Below are 7,408 nucleotides of genomic sequence, written 5' to 3' on the forward strand. Positions count from 1 at the left end.
TCATTTACATTAACTGAAGAACACCTTGGATTTGGAAGACATTGTTCCTCCAAATAAGATCTAACGAGATCTTCAGGGACTTCTTCAACCATTGAAGTAAACGAGTTAAATAATCCATCATAATCGAACATCCAGTCGGGACCTGTACCAGTAGATGGAATTGTATAACTTTGGCAATCAACATGATACCATTCCTCCACACGACCCGAAGAGATATTGAAGACCCGTTTCTTAGGAGAAATGTATCCCAAGAAATACCCCTCAAAGGCTTTTTCATCGAACTTTCCAGCCTCTCTCTTCAAAATAGTACATGAACACCCGAATGGCTCCAAATACTTTAAGTTCGGCTTACGATTATTCAGAAGCTTGCAACTCGTCTTCTTGAGCTTCTTTAAAGTTAGTACGCGATTCAATGTGTAGCATGCCGTATTCACAGCTTCGTTCCAAAATTGAACGGGTAGCTTCGAATCCATGAGCATCGTTCTTGCAGCTTCAATCAGCGTACGATTCTTTCTTTCAGATACATCATTCTGTTGAGGAACATAAGGTGCACGAATTCCCGATGAATTCCTTTCTAAATGCAAAAGAAATCCAATACATTATTCCTGAATTCAGTTCCATTGTCACTACGAATTCGTCTCACTTTCAGTTTATAAAGTGATTCAATCTTTGTGATAAGATTCTGAATTAAGACAGGAGTCTGATCCTTCGATCCCATGAATAACACCCATGAGTGACGTGAGAAATCATCCGTTACTACTAAACAATAAAAATCTCCAATAATACTGGCACGGTTCACCGGACCGAAGAGATCCATATGAAGTCGTTCCAGAGGAGTAACGATTGTGTTTAGTGACTTGCTTGGATGTGATTTCTTCTTTTGTTTCCCCTTCTTGCACGCGACGCAGTGATCATTGAACCTGAAGTGATTAAGGGACACACCATCCACTAAATCGTTTGACATAAGAAAGTTCATCTTTCGTAAGTGAATGTGTCCCATACGTCGATGCCAAAGAATAGAATCTTTTTCAGTAGCTTTTGATACGAAGCAAGTAGCTGAGGGTGAAACTGGTACATCATAACTCATGTCAAGTATATAAATATCATTTGATCGAGGTGATCGCATGACAACCATGTCTTCAGGAATCGTGTATCCCGGTTGAAGGATGACACATTCCTTGTCGGTGAAAATAGTGGTAAATTTCTTATCACAAATCTGTGACACGCTCAACAGATTATGATCCACCTTTTCACAATAATTAACTTTTTCAAACATCACTTTCTCATTTGAAACTTCTCCCTCCTTCGTAATCATTCCACCATGGTTACCAGCAAACGCAACATAACCCCCTCGAATATCTTTGACGTTAATCAGAAGATCTAAGTTGCCGGTGATATGCCGAGAACATCCACTATCCAATTGTCACACCCCGACCAAAGGCGGCGAAACATGCCGAGGTGTAACGATTGTCCATAAGCACATGACACTAATTAAAGTGACAGTATTTAATAAACTCATTTCATTTCACAACATCGAAAATGTCACATAACAATTATCCATAAAATAACCATAAACAAGATATCACAAAATATGGCAAATTTGATATTGTTCATTTTTAATAATATCCTAAGGTCTTTGATGTCGTTTTCTTCACAATCATAAATCAACCAAGATGCAAACCTGCAACATTTCATAAAATAAAGTTTGTCAACACAAAGGTTGGTGAGCAATTCATAAGTTTAATCATATGTAACACCCGTTAATTCCGGTTTGAAAAACTAAAGCTTGTAGAGTATGTATAACTCTCGGGATTTAACCGACGTTTCTTGAAAGCCTTCACGTCGTCCCGGTACGTTAAAAAACCCTAACTTTTCCTCCCGTTTTGCCTTACACCTCAATCTGGAGGGACTAGAGTGTAACATCTTAAGTTATAACACAACAAACCCTAGCCCCCTAAAGCTGTTTGCGATCGGCAGCTTCATCAAGGCCAAGACCCACGTTTTTTTTCTTTTTGCAGCCAATTCTAAGCCTTAGAACTTCAATTCAAGACTAACCGGGTGGCTGTCCAAGGGAGCTTTTCCGGGGATGTTTCGAGTGAGGTTTTTGCATCAACATCCTGCTAGGTATGACATGTACATCATATTAAAATTTCATGGTCATTGGAGGTGTTTAGGTCGGTCAATCGATTTTAGTTCGAAAACTAGGGTTTATCGGGTGTAGAATTGCAAATTTTTAAGTTTGATGCGTTAGTTGATCGGGGGACTGACCGATTCTGTTCGTGCAGCCCTAGGGGGGTTTAAGGGCTGTGGAAAAAATTATTTTTTGGTGCTCGGGGCTGTCGGGGTTAGTGCTTCTTCAATCGAGTCGGTGGTGCGTGAATTTTAGTTTAAATGTTAAAGTAAGTGTTGTAAAAAGGAACCGTCAACCCAATCAACTCGGGTGACATAATTATGACGAATGAAAAGAGTTAAGATGGAATTTGGTCCATTCGGGGCTGATTCGTTTAACAAATGGTTTTAAGGTTTATTACACGCGCATTCGACCCGATTTGACTATCCTTGGGCCAAGTGTTGGGCCTTGGGCCAAGTGTTGGGTCTAGGGCCAAGTGTTAGGCCTTGGGCCAAGTATTGGGCCTTGGGCCAAGTTGTTGGGCCTTGGGCCAAGTGTTGGGCCTTGGGCCAAGTGTTGGGCCGTGGGCCAAGTTGTTGGGTCTTGAGCCAAAGTGTTGGGCTTGTACGGCCCATTAGGCTAGAGTATTCCTACAGTCTAGTTTAGTAACATGTTATGTATAATTTACAGGCCCTTGCTTGTGATTTTGCCCTTAGGAACTTCCTAGCTCGTTGCAAGTATTCGATCGATCTCAGGTGACTTCTTGATGCCCCGTTTAACTCTTTTTAAGTTTTGGGCTAGCATGCACACCTAAGTGTTTTTCTTACTTGATGAAATGTTTTGAATGGTTTTACATAGGCTTGCTAGTATTGGTAGGCCTTGAATGTTATAGAATGTATATGTATATATATATTTATATATATTTAGAATGGCCAATATTTGGCGAATGTTGTAGTCGTCTCGACTACTGAATGCTGCGTATGCCTACCTTGTGTTGCATGCGCCGAATTTTACGTGTTTGGGTTGTACGTTTTCTCGACCCTGAATGTTTGTAGTCATCTCGACTACTGAATGTTGCGTATGCCAACTTTGTGTTTGCATACGCTGAATGTTACGTGTTTGGGTTGTACGTTTTCTCGGCCCTGAATGTTATTATTGAATGTTATATATATATATATATATATATATATATAGGAATGCACGTATAGAGACGCTCATACGTAAGAATGACTATTTATCGAATGTGGTGACCTAACCGATGTATTTCCGTTTACCGTTTTTAAAACCGTTGGAATGATTATTAAAACTGTTGCTACTTATTTAAAACTTGAACTCACTCAGCTTAAGCTGACTTTGTGTGCATGTTAGTGTAAGTTTCAGGATTTGGAAGAGGATGCCTTATCGCTTGGACGTGCAAGGAGCTACTTGGATAGTGAAGGGCATACTAGAAGGAAGAATTGTTATGAATATTTTTTTTCAAGGAAACTTATAAAAGTTATATTTACTTTGGATTTTGGGCAAAATTCCCGGGTTTCGGGAACTTATTTCATTTTTCAAGTTTTCCGCAAAATTGATACTCTGATATGTTTGTTTTAATGGAAGAAACGGTTTTTAAGTTTATTTAATTTTACGAGTGTTATGAATGATTACCAACTGTGAGGTTCCCGGGGTTCGGGGCCTTACAAGTTGGTATCAGAGCCTTGGTTCGAGGGATCCGAGCATCCCCGAATGCTTGGACTCGAACTGTAAGAAAAGAGACCAGTATGCCGGCACGAGTAGCTGCACGCCAAGAGGTAACTTTAAATTACTTAGTCATTCCTTTACATTTAAGATTTCCCTTATGTGATTAACTGTTAAGTGTTAGATAGAGTGCTAATATGGTTAGGGGCCGGGGGTGATTAGGACGGGCGGGTAAAGTAAACGACTAATCACACTTGATCAACGTCATTAGCAGTTTACCCGTACCTTACATGTTCTAAATGTCACTTGTACTTAATCATATTAAAACTCTGTCTTTGTAGGGATAAGTCATGGTTAATACTCGAACAACCAGGAGAGGTGGTTCTAGTGGTAGTGGTCGTGGTCGTGGTCGTAGGCCACGTGCCGAAGCCGAGAATGAGATTCCTACTCCCCAGCAGGAAACTCTGATTCATGAGGAGGGGGTAACCCAGCCTTAGATCCTGCTTTACGCGCGGCTATCGCGGATGAGGTTTACCAGGTGCTCCATAGCGCCATTCCAGAGATCGTTGCTGAGTCCGTCAGGGTCATGGAAGAATCACTAGCTGGTAAGGGTTCGGATAGGGGAAGGAAGAGTAAGGAGCTACAGGTCGAAGACGAAGAGGAAGTGTATGTGCCGAGTGGGGATGATGATGAGGTGCGGACCGTTAGTGTATCGACCCGGGGTTGCTCGTATGGTGACTTTAAGAAGTGCGACCCCCCTTCTTTCGATGGTACTAAAGATACACTGGCAGCACATCAGTGGGTGAGAGAGATGGAGGTTGTTTTGAGGATTAGTAAGTGCAAGGGGGAGGATATGGTGACTTATACTACTGCCTCGTTCCGTTCCGAGGCACTATGTTGGTGGGATAACTTGGCGCAAGCTATGGGTGATCGTTCGATTAGGAGAATGACATGGGATGAGTTGAAGAAATTGGTTCTCGATCAGTTTTGTCCTCCGCATGAATTGGATAAGATAGAAAAGGAATTCTTGACCTCGGAGGCTGGTACTATGTCGCATCGGGAGTATACCACAAAGTTCAACAAGATGGCTCGCTTATGTCCCGATCTGGTTACCCCTGAGGCAAAAAGGATTAAGAAGTATGTGAAGGGCCTCCCGGTGGATGTTCGTAGGGGTGTGGTGACCACCGACATGAACTCCTTTCACTCGGTGGTTACCTTGGCAGGTACATTGTATGAGCAAAAGGAGAAGTTACCGCCGAACGAGGCTAGGAAGACCTGGAACACTAATTCGTATGGTAAGCGGACTGGGGAAACAATTTTAGTTCGTCTAGCAAGAGGGTGAAGACTGAAACTTCTGAGTTTAGAAGGGATGCGGCGTTCGGTAATTGCAAGAAGTGCGGCAAAATACATAAGGGGGAGTGTAAGAGTGGGTCCGGCACCTGTTTTCATTGTGATAAGGTTGGGAACCCCCATTACGAGTGCCCGACTCTGACTTGTTTCCGCTGCAGGGGTTCTGGTCATTTGTCATCAAACTTTTCTACCAGTAAGGTAGGGGGGTCCGGTCAGGGGACTTCCTCAAGAGGGAAGATGGATGAGAAGCCGAAGGCCAGGGCTAGGGCCTTCAACATCTCCAAGAAGGAAGCAAAAGGGGATGCGGATGTCGTCTTAGGTACTTTTTCCTTATTTAGCTTTCATTCCACCGTTATAATTTCTTATTCCTTTGAAATCGTATGTGTTGATCGTGTAGCTAAGCAGTAGTATAATATTGTCCTAGGTACCTTTCTACTTGATGAATTACAGGCGTCAGTCTTATTTGATTCGAGCGCCAGTAGAAGTTTCGTGTCTACCGCTTTCTGTTCCTCGTTGAACAAATCGCCCGAGCGCGTAGTTGATGTGTTTGAGGTTGAGGTCGCCGTAGGAAAATCTGTGTCCGTGTCTAGGGCTATTCAGGGTTGTTCCATCGAGTTGTCTGGGTATAGATTTCCAGTGCAGTTGTATTTGATGCCGCTTGGCTGCTTCGACGTGGTGCTCGGGATGGATTGGCTCGCGAATGTTGATGCACAGATCATTTGTGGTCAGAAACTCGTTCGTCTAAGGGCCCCGGATGGGACTCAAATTACGGTCTTCAGTGATCGGAATGTCGCGACGCCACATATTATATCCATGCTTAAGGCAAGGAAGTTGATGCAGCGGGGGTGCGGGGCGTATCTGGCGTATGCTATGAATGTGAATACCGAGGTGACTACCGTCAGTGATGTTCCTATTGTTCGGGATTTCCCAGATGTATTTCCAGATGATTTGTCATATGTGCCGCCGGATCGCGAGGTCGAGTTCCAGATAGACCTTGTACCGGGCGCCAAACCCGTTGCCCGAGCTCCCTACCGCCTAGCGCCAAAAGAAATGAAGGAGCTTATGGCTCAGTTGGAAGACTTGCTCGATAAGGGCTTTATTCGACCGAGCATCTCACCTTGGGGTGCCCCGGTCCTGTTCGTTAAAAAGGAGGACGGTAGCATGCGGATGTGCATTGACTATCGTGAATTAAACAAGCTCACTGTCAAAAATCGGTACCCTCTCCTAAGGATCGACGATTTATTTGATCAGCTCCAAGGAGCTAGTTGGTTCTCGAAGATCGACCTTAGGTCCGGGTATCATCAGCTGAAGATTCGGGAGGAAGATATTCCTAAGACTGCCTTCCGCACTCGTTATGGACATTAGGAATTTCTGGTGATGTCTTTCGGTTTGACCAACGCACCGGCTGCGTTCATGGATCTTATGAACCGGGTGTGTAGACCGATGCTCGATCGTTCGGTCATTGTGTTCATCGATGACATTCTTTTGTACTCTAAAAGTGTAACCGATCACGCCGGTCATCTCAAGGAAGTGTTGGAGGCTCTGCGGAAACACAAATTGTATGCAAAATTTTCTAAGTGTTCCTTCTGGTTACGTGAGGTTCAATTTTTGGGCCATGTTATCAAACCAAGTGGTATTCTGATTGACCCTGCAAAGGTGGAAGCCGTGAATGAATAGGAGTCTCCTACGTCTCCAATTGAAATACGTAGTTTTCTGGGTTTGGCGGGGTATTACCGCCGCTTTATTCCCGATTTTTCGAAAATTGCTTCTTCGCTAACCAAGCTGACTAGGAAAAGTGTTAAGTTCAATTGGGGTACGGAACAAGAGGATGCTTTTCTCGAGTTGAAGAACAGATTAACGCATGCCCCGATCTTAGCTTTACCTGATGGCACCGAAGATTTGGTGGTGTATTCTGATGCCTCTTATCAAGGGCTTAGGTGTGTTTTGATGCAGCGAGGTCGAGTCATCGCTTATGCCTCACGACAATTGAAGCCTCACGAGGCGAATTATCCTACCCACGATTTAGAACTGGCAGCGGTTGTGTTTGCGCTTAAGTTGTGGAGGCACAATTTGTACGGTGTTCCTTGCGTTATTTATACCGATCATAAGAGCTTAAAGTATTTCTTCGAGCAAAAGGAACTGAATATGCGACAGCGTCGATGGTTGGAGTTGATTAAGGACTACGACCTGGAGATCATGTACCATCCGGGTAAGGCTAACGTGGTGGCCGACGCGTTAAGCAGGAAGGAGAGACTAAAACCTATTCGT

The sequence above is a fragment of the Bidens hawaiensis genome, unplaced genomic scaffold, assembly GCF_021521415.1.
Source record: "Bidens hawaiensis isolate Kalapana, Puna unplaced genomic scaffold, B.hawaiensis_p1.1 tig00013778_1, whole genome shotgun sequence".
Classification (NCBI taxonomy): Eukaryota; Viridiplantae; Streptophyta; class Magnoliopsida; order Asterales; family Asteraceae; genus Bidens; species Bidens hawaiensis.